The 17,431-nt window shown below is 42.9% G+C and overlaps 1 long non-coding RNA gene across 1 annotated transcript in view; it reads left to right on the top strand.

The window, feature by feature from the left end:
- Window positions 1–17,431, top strand: part of LOC133606910 (uncharacterized) — a 193,238-nt gene that overhangs the window by 17,048 nt on the left and 158,759 nt on the right. Inside the window, exon 2 of the long non-coding RNA XR_009815325.1 lies at window positions 477–625. This is a non-coding gene — a long non-coding RNA (uncharacterized lncRNA). The remainder of the gene's footprint in view (window positions 1–476; window positions 626–17,431) is intronic.

Raw genomic sequence — 17,431 nt, 5'->3', positions numbered from 1 at the left:
TATTTTAGGAACATTCATTAAATGATAATTGTGAAATAAGACAGTTATAGGGTGTCCCAAGTTCGGAACGGCGACCATTTCCTTGTATTTGTTTGACCAAAACCCTTAAAACAAGTAAAACACTCTAACATAAAATCTGCTTAGTGAAAAGAATGATCTTATCAGACAGAAAATAAGCAAATATCACCCTTATTTGACATATTTCATCTTACTTAGATTTCAGTTTTTGCAGTGTGTATATAGTGTCATATGTTTGTAACCTTTTCATGTTAAGTAGAGGAGACATCAGTGTGTTACATTTATTAGCAACTCACATGTAAACAACTCAAGCAATGTACACAAATACAGGACAGTCCTTCAACAAGCCATATTTATTTTAGTATATTTGATTTGACTTAGGAAGGTTTGGACACACTGCTGCACGTGAATGTGATTTGTCAGTTTGGACCCTTAAAGTGTCTTTTCTTCTCCTTGAGGTGCTTCCAGAGGATGTCAGGACCACTCAGGGAACTGTCCCCTTTGAAAGTGAACCAAGAGCAGCACTATCTTCATGCCATGGAAGGCATTCATCACGTCTGAAGATGGAGGATCAGGAGCAGACAATGGCTGACTGTGGCATCTGAAGGTAAAATGAGACGTTGGCGTGGGAGTGGAAGGATAAGTGCTGGTAAATGTCAGCAGGAGGACAGCTCCATGTTAAATTGGTGGCACCCAAATGACCTCCTATTGCATAATGTGGTATGAACCACTTCCTGTTGCCTTTTGCTGTGCCTTCCATCAATGACAATAATACTCTTCCTAGGGTTGTTTAGCGAGCACAAGGAAGTTCATTGTTGCACCAGCACACGTTTACACACAAGATGACTCTGCACTCTGGGGTTCCACAAGGTCATCACATGATATATCAACTGAATATGAAGACAAATACAAATATACTGGCATATAATAGCTGCTCAGGAAACTACTTTCCATTAGGGATGTTCCCATCAGGGTTCTTTATGATGCCCATCATCCATTTTTCCATCTATTTATGCTGAGAAGGGTTGGGCCGATAAAACGATACCAATATAAATGGCGATAGACACAAAATCCATGTCAATATAAAATGTGTTGGGTAAAATATATTATTTAGTCCGAAGAAAAGTCACTCGCGCTTTGGGAACCCAGCGGCAAACAGGAAGTGGGAGGGACACGCTCACAGCCAATCACATAACAGTATCAACACCGTCTTGCTGTGGATTCTCTGCATGGAGTCAAAAGAAAGTGTGCTATCATGATGTATCAAGTCAATAACAGAAACCTGTCTTTAGTTTTGTCATACTTGCCAACCCTCCCGGATTTTCCGGGAGACTCCTGAAATTCAGCACCTCTCCTGAAAACCTCCCGGGACAAATTTTCTCCCGAAATTCTGGAGGCCACGCCCCCTCCAGCTCCATGCGGACCTGAGTGACTTGTTGACAGCCTGTTCTCACGTCCACTTTCCCACCATATAAACAGCTAATGATCGAGGGCGAGTTCTTGGTTTCTTATGTGTGTTTATTGTTAGGCAGTTTCATTAACGTCCTCCCAGCGCGGTAACAACACACAACAACAGCAGTCAAGTTTTCGTCTGCAGTAAACAGCAATGTTGTGACACTTTTAAACAGGACAATACTGCCATCTACTGTACATGCATATGTGACCCACCCATAATGTGTCACATTTTTGTGTTGATTTATTTATTTTGTTTTGTGGTTTGAATTTGTTTTTGGAGCTGTCATTACACATTTATCAGTATTCACATTGGTCAGTAGGGGGCAGTAGGGCGTTTCTTCCCAATTGAATGCTATCACCTGCAGACCGGAAGTGTCTTGTCATTCTGATGAGAGCGACCAGTCTGTGAACAATTGAAACGTCCTGTGTGCTTTTTCCTCCTGTATAACAGGTTAGTTTTGGTGAATCAACTCACTGAATAATATCCATGTGATCTTTATAAGTTTAAGTACACATTCTGATGGTGGAGCCTAACTCTAAAGTGTTTGTGAGTTGTAGTTTGTATTTGTGAATGAATCCAGTGCACAGCTGCAGTAATCAATACAAAAAGGTGACGTGAGTGCGCAATGTTTATATAGGAACTTCTGATCCTAATTCAGACTCCCAAATTAGAGCTCCGGTTTTCTTATTGATTTTATAATGTATATTTGTATAATGTGTGTGTTCTGAAATAGTGACAGAGAATAGAACAAGGATGGACAATTCAACCCTTAACTCAACAATGAGTAGATGAGTGTTATGTGTGTGTATGTGTAAATAAATGAACACTGAAATTCAAGTATTTCTTTTATTCATTTATATATATATATATATATATATATATATATATATATATATATATATATATATATATATATATATATATATATATATGTATGTATGTATGTATGTATGTATATATATATATAGCTAGAATTCACTGAAAGTCAAGTATTTCTTATATATATATATATATATCTTAACCACGCCCCCCACCCCCCACCTCCCGAAATCGGAGGTCTCAAGGTTGGCAAGTATGCTTTTAACAACATCCTGACAATTCATGGAGTTGCTCCCCAAACTATTATATCTTATACACTACTGCCATCTAGTGTCTCACATCTGCAACTATCTACTGGAATTATTGTATGCCCTCCTCATCCTAACTGGCTACCTTCTCCACTTGTTTACTGTATTTATTGGCAGGCTTAAATAAGTCATAAAAAGTATCAATAATTATCCATATTGTTCAACATTAAAAAGGTATATCTTGATATGGTTTTCAACGATGTCACCCAGCCCTGAAGGTGAGCGCTATTGACAGTTTAACACAATCAACACGATATTTAAACAAGTTCTTAATTTTATTTTATTACATATAATTGTTTGAGCAAAACAAAGTCAATAAGGATGCACAAAAAAAATCAAGTCACATTCGAATTTCAATTCCTCTTCATCCCGATTCTAAATTGATTCATCATTTTCAAAAATCGATGTTTTTGATTCAAATGTCTTTTCTACCCTATAACCTGTTTTGAAAAAGTTTAATTATAATTATTATACCAAGTGATACATTGTGAAATCATTTACAATCAATAATTGTGTTGAATTGAATTGTCATTGAAGTGGCCAAATATTCTCACCCTCCATAGTACGTAATAACTCAACTCTTGTTTACTACTCATTGAATCATTGTGTTGCCAATGTGTCCAAGGAAATACTGCCTGAATTTGGGGTTTGGCTCGTAAGGGCCTGGTTGCTGGTAGGGCGGGGCGGCCTTCCTGTCCAAGTGCGGGTAGTCTGTGGGCCCCTTTGGGTGGGGCGTCCCGTCTTTCTGCCCGCCTGGGGTGTGGTCTCTTGCTGGCTGTCCCCTGCTTCTCCCGTGCCTTGTCCTCTGCTAGGCGTGTCTGTCTATGGCGTGTCTGTCTATGGCAGGGGTCGGCAACCTTTACCAGTCAAAGAGCCATTTTGACCAGTTTCACAAATTATAGAAAACAATGGGAGCCACAAAATTTTTTTGAAATTTAAAATGGAATAACACTGCAAACAAAGTTTTATTTTTGCTTTGTGCTATGTATAAACCAGGGGTCTCAGACACGCTGCCCACACCTTAATATGGAATTTGAATGCTGGTGCAGCACGCGGGTTTTATATGAATGGCGCTTGTCAGCGTCATGCGTGCCGTCATGGTACAGCATATAGCACCCACTACAACCAGCGTGCCTGATCAGCCACACGTTGTGTGTGGCTACCGCTTGCTCACGTAAGTGACAGCAAGGCATACTTGGTCAACAACCACACAGGTTACACTGACGGTGGCGGTATAAAAAAAACTTTAACACTCTTACTAATAATGCGCCACACTTTTAACCCACACCAAACAAGAATGACAAACACATTTCGGGAGAACATCTGCACCGTGTGTGAGGGAGCAGGGTTGGGGTGGGGGCGGGGTTTGGTGGTAGCAGGGGTGTATAATGTAGCCCGGAAGAGTCAGGGCTGCATGGGATTCTGGGTATTTGTTCTGTTGTGTTTATGTTGTGTTAATAAGCTGCTGAGCCGCATCAGAGTGATCAAAGAGCCGCATGCGGCTCCGGAGCCGCGGGTTGCCGACCCCTGGTCTATGGCGTGTCTGCTGGCCCTGCCGGCCGGCTCTGGGATTCCTGTTGCTGGCCGGCCTGGCTGCGTGGGGTCCCTTGTTTCTTGGGCGCAACACCTGCTGTTTTGGGTGGCTGGGGCCGTACTTTGGCTCCCGCACATACTGGGAGACAAATATATTGTACATACAAATTCACATAAAGTCACACACAATTATACATACATATATATACACACATACGTATATTCATTTATTAATACATGCATACGCGCACACATTGGTACTTATCCACATACCTACGCTCCCACTTACATACACAAATACAGTACATACCTTCTCACTCACGGTACATACATCCACACACACATTCAGTCCAGTTGGAGGAGCCACTGCCACTTCAGATATATATCTTCAAGTAGTGTCACATCTGTTAATAGCAGTGGAAATTCATCTGAGGCGAAAGAAATGAATGTCCAGTATTGGGAACAACTCCTGTGCCTGAAAATGAAGCGTTGGTAATTTGTCTGTATGGTTGAGTACACATTTGACAGAGTGTGGTGACACTCACTTGATGTTCTGTGTAAAGAATCACTGGTGCAGAAGTCATGAAGAGACTCGTTGTTGAGGGACTTGTTGGAGCTTGCTGATCCACTTAAGGTGAAGTAACGTAATCATGCGGCTTCAATCACCCCGGCATAGATGTCAGCGTGCATATCAAGTCGGGTACTCAATTTAGGAATGTCATTGTGCAGGAACTCAAGACGTAAGTGAAGCAGTTCTATTGTAAGTTGTGTGGAGATACCTATCCCTGACCTCCCATTGAACAAGTTCTTCTTTCAGATCCACTTTCCTACTGTTTGTTTCTGTTTCCATGGCGATTTTCAACACCCGTGTGTAAGGAAAGCCTGCTTTCAGCGATTTTGGGATGTGTGTCTGGGCCAGCTGCTCTCAATGGACAGCGCCTGTCGTCCATTAAGGTTCCGTGCAACGTTGTCCTGTTTAAAGAAGACTGCTTGTTGATGTTCAGGATCTTTAGCCCAGGTGGACACAATTACATGCACTTTCATGTCAGCAGTCAGGATACACTTGAATCAAAATGGATTCTTAAATAAGCGCCGTTAAACTTTTGTTTTCTCTCTCGGGGAAAAAGTGAAACTCTTCAAACAAACTTCTGGTTCAGACCAACCGCTAACAAAGAGCTTATCATCATGATTGAGCGACTATTTCATATTGAAAGGCAGATGAAAATGCACACTTTTTATCAATTGCATTTTCAACCAATATCGATCCGTTGTGGTGAAGAAGGAGCTGAGCCGGAAGGCAAAGCTCTCAATTTACCGGTCGATCTACGTTCCCATCCTCACCTATGGTCATGAGCATTGGGTTATGACCGAAAGGACAAGATCACGGGTACAAGCGGCCCAAATGAGTTTCCTTCGCCGGGTGGCGGGGCTCTCCCTTAGAGATAGGGTGAGAAGCTCTGTCATCCAGGGGGAACTCAAAGTAAAGCCGCTGCTCCTCCACATGGAGAGGAGCCAGATGAGGTGGTTCAGGCATCTGGTCAGGATGCCACCCAAACGCCTCCCTAGGGAGGTGTTTAGGGCACGTCCGACCGGTAGGAGGCCACGGGGAAGACCCAGGACACGTTGGGAAGACTATGTCACCCGGCTGGCCTGGGAACGCCTCGTGATCCCCCGGGAAGAGCTGGACGAAGTGGCTGGGGAGAGGGAAGTCTGGGCTTCCCTGCTTAGGCTGCTGCCCCCGCGACCCCACCTCGGATAAGTGGAAGAAGATGGATGGATGGTTGGAATCAATCAATGTTTACTTATATAGCCATAAATCACCAGTGTCTCAACGGGCTGCACAAGCCACAACGACATCCTCGGCTCAGATACCACATTAGCGCAAGGAAAAACTCAACCCAATTGGACAATGAGAAACCTTGGAGGGGACCGCAGATGTGGGGACCCCCCCCTGGGCAACCGGTGCAATGGACGTTGAGTGGATCTAACATAATAGTGAGAGTCCAGTCCATAGTGGATCTAACATAATAGTGTGAGTCCAGTCCATAGTGGATCTAACATAATAGTGAGAGTCCAGTCCATAGTGGATCTAACATAATAGTGTGAGTCCAGTCCATAGTGGATCTAACATAATAGTGTGAGTCCAGTCCATAGTGGATCTAACATAATAGTGTGAGTCCAGTCCATAGTGGATCTAACATAATAGTGTGAGTCCAGTCCATAGTGGATCTAACATAATAGTGTGAGTCCAGTCCATAGTGGATCTAACATAATAGTGTGAGTCCAGTCCATAGTGGATCTAACATAATAGTGTGAGTCCAGTCCATAGTGGATCTAACATAATAGTGTGAGTCCAGTCCATAGTGGATCTAACATAATAGTGAGAGTCCAGTCCATAGCGGCATGGCGTAGTGGGTAGAGCAACCGTGCCAGAAACCTGAGGGTTGCAGGTTCGCTCCCCGCCTCTTCCTTCCAAAAATCGCTGCCGTTGTGTCCTTGGGCGGGACACTTCACCCTTTGCCCCCGGTGCCACTCACACCGGTGAAGTGAATGATGAATGATAGGTGGTGGTCGGAAAGGCCGTTGGCGCAAATTGCAGCCACGCTTCTGTCAGTCTACCCCAGGGCAGCTGTGGCTATGAAAGTAGCTTACCACCACCAGGTGTGAATGAATGATGGGTTCCACATGTAAAGCGACTTTGGGTACTTAGAAAAGCGCTATATAAATCCCAGTTATTATTATTATTATTATAATAGTGGGAGTCCAGTCCATAGTGGATCTAACATAATAGTGTGAGAGTCCAGTCCATAGTGGATCTAACATAATAGTGAGAGTCCAGTCCATAGTGGATCTAACATAATAGTGAGAGTCCAGTCCATAGTGGATCTAACATAATAGTGTGAGAGTCCAGTACATAGTGGATCTAACATAATAGTGAGAGTCCAGTCCATAGTGGATTTAACATAATAGTGTGAGAGTCCAGTCCATAGTGGATCTAACATAATAGTGTGAGAGTCCAGTCCATAGTGGATCTAACATAATAGTGAGAGTCCAGTCCATAGTGGATTTAACATAATAGTGTGAGAGTCCAGTCCATAGTGGATCTAACATAATAGTGTGAGAGTCCAGTCCATAGTGGATCTAACATAATAGTGTGAGAGTCCAGTACATAGTGGATCTAACATAATAGTGAGAGTCCAGTCCATAGTGGATTTAACATAATAGTGTGAGAGTCCAGTCCATAGTGGATCTAACATAATAGTGTGAGAGTCCAGTCCATAGTGGATCTAACATAATAGTGAGAGTCCAGTCCATAGTGGATTTAACATAATAGTGTGAGAGTCCAGTCCATAGTGGATCTAACATAATAGTGTGAGAGTCCAGTCCATAGTGGATCTAACATAATAGTGTGAGAGTCCAGTCCATAGTGGGGCCAGCAGGAGACCATCCCGAAAAAATACATTTTGAGAAAGTATTTTATTTATGATTTATTAATTGGTGTACAAACCCTGTTTCCATATGAGTTGGGAAATTGTGTTAGATACACAATACAATGATTAGCAAATCATTTTCAACCCATATTCAGTTGAATATGCTACAAAGACAACATATTTGATGTTCAAACTCATAAACTTTTTTTTTTTTTGCAAATAATAATTAACTTAGAATTTCATGGCTGCAACACGTGCCAAAGTAGTTGGGAAAGGGCATGTTCACCACTGTGTTACATGGCCTTTCCTTTTAACAACACTCAATAAACGATTGGGAACTGAGGAAACTAATTGTTGAAGCTTTGGAAGTGGAATTCTTTCCCATTCTTGTTTTATGTAGAGCTTCAGTCGTTCAACAGTCCGGGGTCTCCAATGTCGTATTTTACGCTTCATAATGCACCACACATCTTTGATGGGAGACAGGTCTGGACTGCAGGAAAAGTACCCACACTCTTTTTTTTTTTACGAAGCCACGCTGTTGTAACACGTGCTGAATGTGGCTTGGCGTTGTCTTGCTGAAATAAGCAGGGGCGTCCATGAAAAAGACGGCGCTTAGATGGCAGCATGTGTTGTTCTAAAACCTGTATGTACCTTTTAGCATTAATGGTGCCTTCACAATTGTGTATCCATGTCTTGGGCACTAATACACCCCCATACCATCACACATGCTGGCTTTTCCACTTTGCGTCGATAACAGTCTGGATGGTTCGCTTCCCCTTTGGTCCGGTTGACACAATGTCGAATATTTCCAAAAACAATTTGAAATGTGGACTCGTCAGACCACAGAACACTTCTCCACTTTGCATGAGTCCATCTTAAATAACCCCGACCCAGAGAAGCCGGCGGCATTTCTGGGTGTTGTTGATAAATGGCTTTCGCTTTGCATAGTAGAGCTTTAACTTGCACTTACAGATGTAGCGACCAACTGTATTTGGTGACAGTGGTTTTCTGAAGTGTTCCTGAGCCCATGTGGTGATATCCTTTAGAGATTGATGTCGGTTTTTGATACAGTGCCGTCTGAGGGATGGAAGGTCACGGTCATTCAATGTTAGTTTCCGGCCATGCCGCTTACGTGCAGTGATTTCTCCAGATTCTCTGAACCTTTTGATGATATTATGGAGCGTAGATGTTGAAATCCCTAAATTTCTTGCAATTGCACTTTGAGAAACGTTGTTCTTAAACTGTTTGACTATTTGCTCACGCAGTTGTGGACAAAGGGGTGTACCTCGCCCCATCCTTTCTTGTGAAAGACTGAGCATTTTTTGGGAAGCTGTTTTTATACCCAATCATGGCACCCACCTGTTCCCAATTAGCCTGCACACCTGTGGGATGTTCCAAATAAGTGTTTGATGAGCATTCCTCAACTTTATCAGTATTTATTGCCACCTTTCCCAACTTCTTTGTCACGTGTTGCTGCCATCAAATTCTAAAGTTAATGATTATTTGCAAAAAAAAAAAAAAGTTTATGAGTTTGAACATCAAATATGTTGTCTTTGTAGCATATTCAACTGAATATGGGTTGAAAAGGATTTGCAAATCATTGTATTCCGTTTATATTTACATCTAACACAATTTCCCAACTCATATGGAAATGGGGTTTGTATGTAAGAGTTTTCATTCATTTAAAAGTGATTTTAGTAAGCTCTACTCAAAATGTGCTGTTAGCACAACTAGCTCAGCTGTGTTCAGGGCTTCCCCCAGATTTCCAATACACCTCAGGTGGTGAGTGGTCAACATGTCATGTCATTTGCATAATCTGCTAAATGGTTTTGCTCACGGGTACAAGCGGCCGAAATGAGTTTCCTCCGCCGAGTGGCGGGGCTCTCCCTTAGAGATAGGGTGAGAAGCTCTGTCATTCGGGGGGAGCTCAAAGTAAAGCCGCTGCTCCTCCACATGGAGAGGAGCCAGATGAGGTGGTTTGGGCATCTGGTCAGGATGCCACCCGAACGCCTCCCTAGGAAGGTGTTTCGGGCAAGTCCGACCGGTAGGAGGCCACGAGGACGACCCAGGACACGTTGGGAAGACTATGTCTCCCGGCTGGCCTGGGAACGCCTCGGGATCCCCCGGGAGGAGCTGGACGAAGTGGCTGGGGAGAGGGAAGTCTGGGCTTCCCTGCTTAAGCTGCTGCCCCCGCGACTCGACCTCGGATAAGCGGAAGAAGATGGATGGATGGATGGAGGGTTTTGCTCTAATTGTCAATAGTTGCTGCTTATTGCACAATGTACTTTGTTAAGAATTTTTACATTTTCTAGAGATTTTTCAAATTTGTTACGTGACTTTTTCTTTCCTACCTCTGGATTGGCAGACCGGGGTGGTGGTTCCTCTCTTTAAGAAGGGGAACCGGAGGGTGTGTTCCAACTATCGTGGGATCACACTCCTCAGCCTTCCCGGTAAGGTCTATTCAGGTGTACTGGAGAGGAGGCTACGCCGGATAGTCGAACCTCGGATTCAGGAGGAACAGTGTGGTTTTCGTCCTGGTCGTGGAACTGTGGACCAGCTCTATACTCTCGGCAGGGTCCTTGAGGGTGCATGGGAGTTTGCCCAACCAGTCTACATGTGCTTTGTGGACTTGGGGAAGGCATTTGACCGTGTACCCCGGGAAGTCCTGTGGGGAGTGCTCAGAGAGTATGGGGTAACGGACTGTCTTATTGTGACAGTTCGCTCCCTGTATGATCAGTGTCAGAGCTTGGTCCGCATAGCCGGCAGTAAGTCGGACACGTTTCCAGTGAGGGTTGGACTCCGCCAAGGCTGCCCTTTGTCACCCATTCTGTTCATAACCTTTATGGACAGAATTTCTAGGCGCAGTCAGGGCGTTGAGGGGATCTGGTTTGGTGGCTGCAGGATTAGGTCACTGCTATTTGCAGATGATGTGGTCCTGATGGCTTCCTCCGGCCAAGATCTTCAGCTCTCACTGGATCGGTTCGCAGCCGAGTGTGAAGCGACTGGGATGGGAATCAGCACCTCCAAGTCCGAGTCCATGGTTCTCTCCCGGAAAAGGGTGGAGTGCCATCTCCGGGTTGGGGAGGAGATCTTGCCCCAAGTGGAGGAGTTCAAGTACCTCGGAGTCTTGTTCACGAGTGAGGGAAGAGTGGATCGTGAGATCGACAGGCGGATCGGTGCGGCGTCTTCAGTAATGCGGACGCTGTATCGATCCGTTGTGGTGAAGAAGGAGCTGAGCCGGAAGGCAAAGCTCTCGATTTACCGGTCGATCTACGTTCCCATCCTCACCTATGGTCATGAGCTTTGGGTCATGACCGAAAGGACAAGATCACGGGTACAAGCGGCCGAAATGAGTTTCCTCCGCCGAGTGGCGGGGCTCTCCCTTAGAGATAGGGTGAGAAGCTCTGTCATTCGGGGGGAGCTCAAAGTAAAGCCGCTGCTCCTCCACATCGAGAGGAGCCAGATGAGGTGGTTCGGGCTTCTGGTCAGGATGCCACCCGAACGCCTCCCTAGGAAGGTGTTTCGGGCACGTCCGACCGGTAGGAGGCCACGGGGAAGACCCAGGACACGCTGGGAAGACTATCTCTCCCGGCTGGCCTGGGAACGCCTCGGGATCCCCCGGGAGGAGCTGGACGAAGTGGCTGGGGAGAGGGAAGTCTGGGCTTCCCTGCTTAGGCTGCTGCCCCCGCGACCCGACCTCGGATAAGTGGAAGAAGATGGATGGATGGATGGATGGTTTTGCTCTAATTGTCAATAGTTGCTGCGTATTGCACAATGTACTTTGTTGAGAATTTTTACATTTTCTAGAGATTTTTCAAATTTGTTACGTGACTTTTTCTTTGTTAAAAACATGTAGCATCTTTTTCCGGTGTTATTGGAGACTGCACGGTTTACTATTGTCCCCGACAAACAACGAGAGCTGCATCGAGCCTCTCCTGTGCCCAAAACACTCGCTGATGTCACATTTGCTGCTTGGAGCATTCCTCTCCTTAATGTCCTCTTATTATTGGCACATTGCACATTTTGTAGATGGCTGTCCGCCGGTACATCTGGGATATGTTAAAGTACGTCCACATCGCAGACATACTGCCTTCGCTCCGGACAATCACATTTTATTACATGAAGGGGAAACCCTGGTGTTTATGTTTGTGCTTTATTGACGATCATTGTTTCCCATGGTTGTGAAACTAGGGATGTCCCGATCCAGGTTTTTGCACCTCCGATACCGATATTGTTTTTGCATTTCCGATCCGATACCGATACTGACCGATACCGATACTGACCGATACTGGCCTATCCGAGCATGTATTAAAGTTTAAAGTTATTTAGCCTACTTAGTTGTCAGAATTATGTTGAAAAGGGTTTTAGTACTCTTGATAACAACTAGCCAGCTGAATTAGGGGAGTTTGAATAATACACAATGGTTGGTAACAAGAAACTGACCTGTTTATTCAAGGATAACCACAAAATAGACAAAATTATACATGACAAACAGAAATGGCATCATTGAACTAGGGCTGGGCGATATGGCCTTTTTTTTAATATTGCGATATTTTAAGGCCATATTGCGATACACAATATATATCTCGATATTTTGCCTCAGCCTTGAATGAACACTTGATGCATATAATCACAGCAGTATGATGATTCTATGTGTTTTGATTGATTGATTGAGACTTTTATTAGTAGGTTGCACAGTGAAGTACATATTCCGTATGTTGGAATAATTGTTTGTAAGTTATCACAAAAGAAATGTTGTATTATGAATGCTGTATTTCAAATGTTGTATTATGAATGCTGTATTTCGAGGCCTAACAAAAGGATGAAGTCTCGGGAAACGCCACTGTGAGCTCAGCACGGACAGATGGCAGGATGTGCTCAACTCCTGGGGGAACTCTCTTTGAAGTGTTAAACGAACTCTCTTTGAAGTAATTCACAACTCTCTTCCAACTATTTGGTCAACGCTATTTACGAGACGCTGCCCTCTTGAAGTCACTGTGGACAGGAGACGGGAGGGGTTGTCCATTGTCCTCCAACACCTGCCCCAGCTGGATCCAGGAAGAGCCAAGCCCGAGAAGTCCTCTTCTTGGACTTCAAAGCGACCAAAAACAATGACTGTTTTACATACCTCCCCATTCCTATTGTGACATATGTTGGTGCGTGAACATGGAAGATCTGAATTAAAAGAGGAGACGAGAACCTTCTTGGTCAGAGCGTGGTGCAGGACTGTGCAGAGAGTACAGTGACCATGTCTTTCCTCAATTGAGTCCAAATTGAATTCTGTCTCTGTTTGATTCCTTGCCTTTTGTCTTGTGTAACAGATGTCCTGTATTTGAACCTGACATCTAATTGGTCCTTCGAGCCGGATTCCAACACGTCTGACGATTCCAGCATGAGTGAGTGAAACCAGAGGACCATGGCAACCAAATCCTGATTGAGGAACTGCTTTTTCTTCATTTCGGGCTGGAATTGGAAGACTGACGGAAAATCCGAGGACAAAAGGAAGGAAGGCAGAGAGCAGTGAGTACGTTTTAAATTGACGAAGAAAGAAACGACTGAGAGAAAGCGTGTGACTGAGGGTTACGACGCATAGACAAACCCTGTAAATCCTAGGCTCTAACAGGTAAAACAAACCCTGTAAATAACAGGTAAAAAGGCCAAATTAGAGGGACGTCGGAGTCCAACGTCCGTGAGTATTAAATTTTTAAATAAAAACTGAATTAAGATAAAAACTGAAGAGGCAAAAAGACTGCAGGTTAACGGAACCGCGAAAACTGGAATCCGTAATATCCATAAACAGACATACTAGGGGGTGTCGGAGCCCACAATAATTTGAAATATCCGTGAACCATTATCCTGGGGACGTCGGAGTCCAACAGACCTAAAATGGTCTATTCAGAATAAAAAACTGAATTTTGTCCGTGAAAAAACAATAACCTGGAGGGCGACGGAGTCCGCATGTAATATACATTGAAATTTCCGTAGATCAATATACTGAAAGGTGTGAATGTGAGAGTGTGTGGGAGTAATCGCCATTAGGCTATCACTCCATATTAAAGTTGTGAGAAGTAAATAGTGGGTTATTGTGGATGCTCTAGGCAAGACACCTCCACTGGGGAACCATCTCCAGTAGAAGCGACGTGTACCACAATAATAAATTAAACCACTATCTTACAACAAAAACAAAAGTAATCCTTATAAGTTTTCGGCTCTGTAGGAGGCGACGGATTACTCCAAATTCACAAAATGGGGAAAGGGACAAGTAAACCAAAGGTTAGTCCAAAAGACGAGTTAAAATGTAAAGACTGGAAAGCGGTAGAAATAACAAACCCAGATTTACTGAAATTTCTCGATGACTGGATATCAAAACATAAATTTACCGGATGCCTCAAAGTAGGTGATATTCTAAAGTTGCGAGAATCAATAATAGAAAAATGCGGAAGTAACAGAAAAAAGCTAGCCAGAATGGGGTGGGACCACACGGGGTGCTGGATGAGAATGGCTCAAAATAGAAAAGACGGAGAAAGACAGAAAAAAAAGGAAGAGCAGGAAGAAAGGAAAATAAAAGGAAGAGAAGAGGCAAAAGAAAGGGCTAAGAGAGAAAAAAAGCTAATGTTTCATAGAACAGAAGATTATGAAACAGGGCCAGTTAGGAAAAAGCAAATAGGAGAATAATCTCAAAGTGCTAACGTGAGAGAAAAGTAAAAATAAATGAAGAAATGGGGAAAAATCAATAATAAGAATTAATGCAAAATGAAATAAACTAATGCGAGAGAGAGAGAGATAATGGGGGTATTGAAATAAGAGATGAAGAAAAGGTAGACTGAAGATATACATGTATGTTTGGATATATAAAGAGCGCTTTTATATATACAAATATATATATGTATAATTAAATAATGGAACAAATAAAAACCTAGATTAATAACTATAATAAGAGTTGAGAGGTATAGTATGATAAAATGATAAAGTGGGTTACATGTTTATTAGCTGAGGGAAGAAAAAAAAAAAAGGAGAGAAGCTCAAGTGTTGCTGACCTTTGCCCTTAAGAGTGCACTCACCACTTACACATCACCGTGTGTGTGTGTGTGTGTGTGTGTGCGTGGCGCAGTGGGGGAGGTGTGAAAGTGAATTTATTACATGTAAATTTAAAGTAGGTTTAACTTTGAAGTGTAGTATAACATTCTTAAGTTAGATTATGGGAAGAATGTAAATTCAGAGTTTAAAAGTATAGATTAAGTAGCATATAGACAGTTAAGTGAGTTTAAAACATTACTTAAAAAATGCATAAAGTAATATGTATAACAAGCATTGTCCTGAGGTTCCATGCAGATCTAAACAAAGGCAAAATAATGCACCTTGGATGATAAACAGTTTGAAAAATGCATGTAAAAAGAAAAATAGACTTTGTAAGGCGTTTATCAAATCAAGAACAGAGAATGCTGAAAAACGCTGTAAGAACTACAAAAACAAGTTGACCAATATATTGAGACAAGCAATGAAAGGAACAAAAAGAAATTATGAGGATGATGTTGAACAAAAAAGACATCTATGTATGTCCAGACAATAAACCAATCCTACAAAGAAAAATCGGTATAAGTGAGCAGCAGTTTTGAGCCATGGTTGAACTGATGGCTCAACAGGAGGGATATGAATGCCCTTATACAGAAGTACTATACTTCCTATAGTTTAATTCTTATAAAAAAAAATTGTATAAAACATCTATGCAATTAACTAAATAAGAGTGAAGGAAAACATTATTGTCTGGTCATAGTAGATGCATTTTCAAAGTAGTTAGAAATATTTCCTAAAGGAAAAGCAGATGTGCTGACAGTAGCAAAAGCATTATGCAAATATTTAGTAAAAATGTACATTAACATTACAAGTACAACAGGACTAACACCATTTGAAAGATAGTGGAAAGACCAACCTGGGTACACTTAGTACATTGTAAAAAGGTCATTTCTGTTGAATCATCCAATAAGGAAAGGGAAGCAAAGTCTGGTAATAGTGTGGACGCACACGATGACTAGAGTTGAGCCAAACCACTGACCTTGGTAGAGGAGTGAATCAGCAGAAATGACACCCCAATGGCTCAGACGGTCCATAAACATATGGGTTAACGATATTGGTACTGGTCGGCCCTGCCCCCCTAATATGGTTCACTTGGGAATCTGAGGAAAATGTAGAACTCAGGAAACAAAATGATACTGCACCCATAGTAAACCCAAACCACTGGCAGAATCAAGAAGTAAAATACACTCACAGGGGAGGTCGTATTAGAAGACGGGTAATGGGAGGATTCGGAATAACCCCATTAGTGGAAAAAATGCCAGAAAACCCTTGCCAGAAAAACAGTAATGGACAAAAGTATTCGGGTTTCTATTTGTGTTATGAAAGGGACATGTTCACCAGCACACTGCAAATTCCACTGTCACAATTAGAAATAGGAGGACACAGGGGGATTGAGTGGCAAAGCTATCCGTGGTACATAGGAGTGAGTGGATATACTTCTGATTGGGGATGGGTTTCTCATACCACCGACTCGTGGGACACATCCACTTATGGGTGGCAACCAGAGGCAATCAAATGGAAATCCCGATTTAAATTGACTAAAACAGCCAATAGTCTAGTAATGAAATTCAATACTGCAGAGTCTCCACTCAACTCCACTCCACCTGTTAATAGACATGTTGCCCCTAAATGTTATCCTCTGGCTATTTGTGTCTACAAGACTGGTGAAGATCCCTGTGCTGTCATATCACTCTGCCCAAATGTGACCATTAAAGATGGAAGTAAACAATTTAGGAACCATACTGGGAAAACACACACAGGTCTAACAATAGGACCCCTGACCAAAAGCACTCTCAAGGTCCACATTGTCAATGGACCTTTAACAAAGGATGAATGGTTTACTATTACCACAGGAGTATCGGGGCAAAACAATAATTGGTTGCTCATGGCGGAGCAAGCGGGAAAGGCTGCTAAAATTGATTGTGTGGTATGCATGAGTGCCAGGCCATTACTCAAGATCATCCCGGCACCTATGAGTGAAAAATGTTTAATTGAAGTAATGAGCAAAACAACTCCTGAAAGGAATTGCACTACATGGGACAAAATCTACCCTGTAACTAAGGAAACAAAGCAGAAACCAATATTTGATAAACATGTGACAAAAGCTAACTATACCTGCATTTACATGCTAGGCTCTGGACAACAGTTAGGAAATTTATCATTGGATAACTGCTTACACATAGTAAATGTATCAATATTTGTACCAGTATCACGAGGAGATGTGTGGTGGTGGTGCGGTGAGGAAAGAATCTATGACCGATTACCGCAAAATGTAACAGGATATTGTGCTCTGATCACACTGCTCCTGCCCACCTCCATATACCCCACAACAGCAAAAAAAATTGTTAACACGCCTGAACAGTTTGATACCTAAACATTGGAAAATAACTAAACGTGATATGACCTGGCAAAGTGTTGGAGATCCAACTTATATCGATGCAATAGGTGTCCCAAGAGGTGTACCTGACGACTATAAATTGGTAAATCAAGTTGCAGCTGGATTTGAATCATTTGTCTGCTGGTGGTGTACGATTAACAAGAATGTTGACAGAATAAACTATGTCCACTACAACGTACAGAGATTGGGAAATTGGACACAGGCCGGACTTGAAGCAGTCGCTGATCAACTCGCCGCCACCTCCCTTATGGCCTTTCAAAACCGTATGGCGCTGGACATGTTGTTAGCGGAAAGAGGGGGTGTGTGCGCAATATTTGGTGAACAGTGTTGCACGTTCATACCAAATAACACCGATGCAGAAGGTAGCCTGACCAAAGCACTGGAAGGCCTTCGC

This window comes from Nerophis lumbriciformis, linkage group LG05 (genome assembly GCF_033978685.3).
Source record: "Nerophis lumbriciformis linkage group LG05, RoL_Nlum_v2.1, whole genome shotgun sequence".
Lineage (NCBI taxonomy): Eukaryota > Metazoa > Chordata > Actinopteri > Syngnathiformes > Syngnathidae > Nerophis > Nerophis lumbriciformis.
Note: the sequence above shows the minus strand (reverse complement) of the source record. Positions and strands in the feature narration are given on the sequence as shown.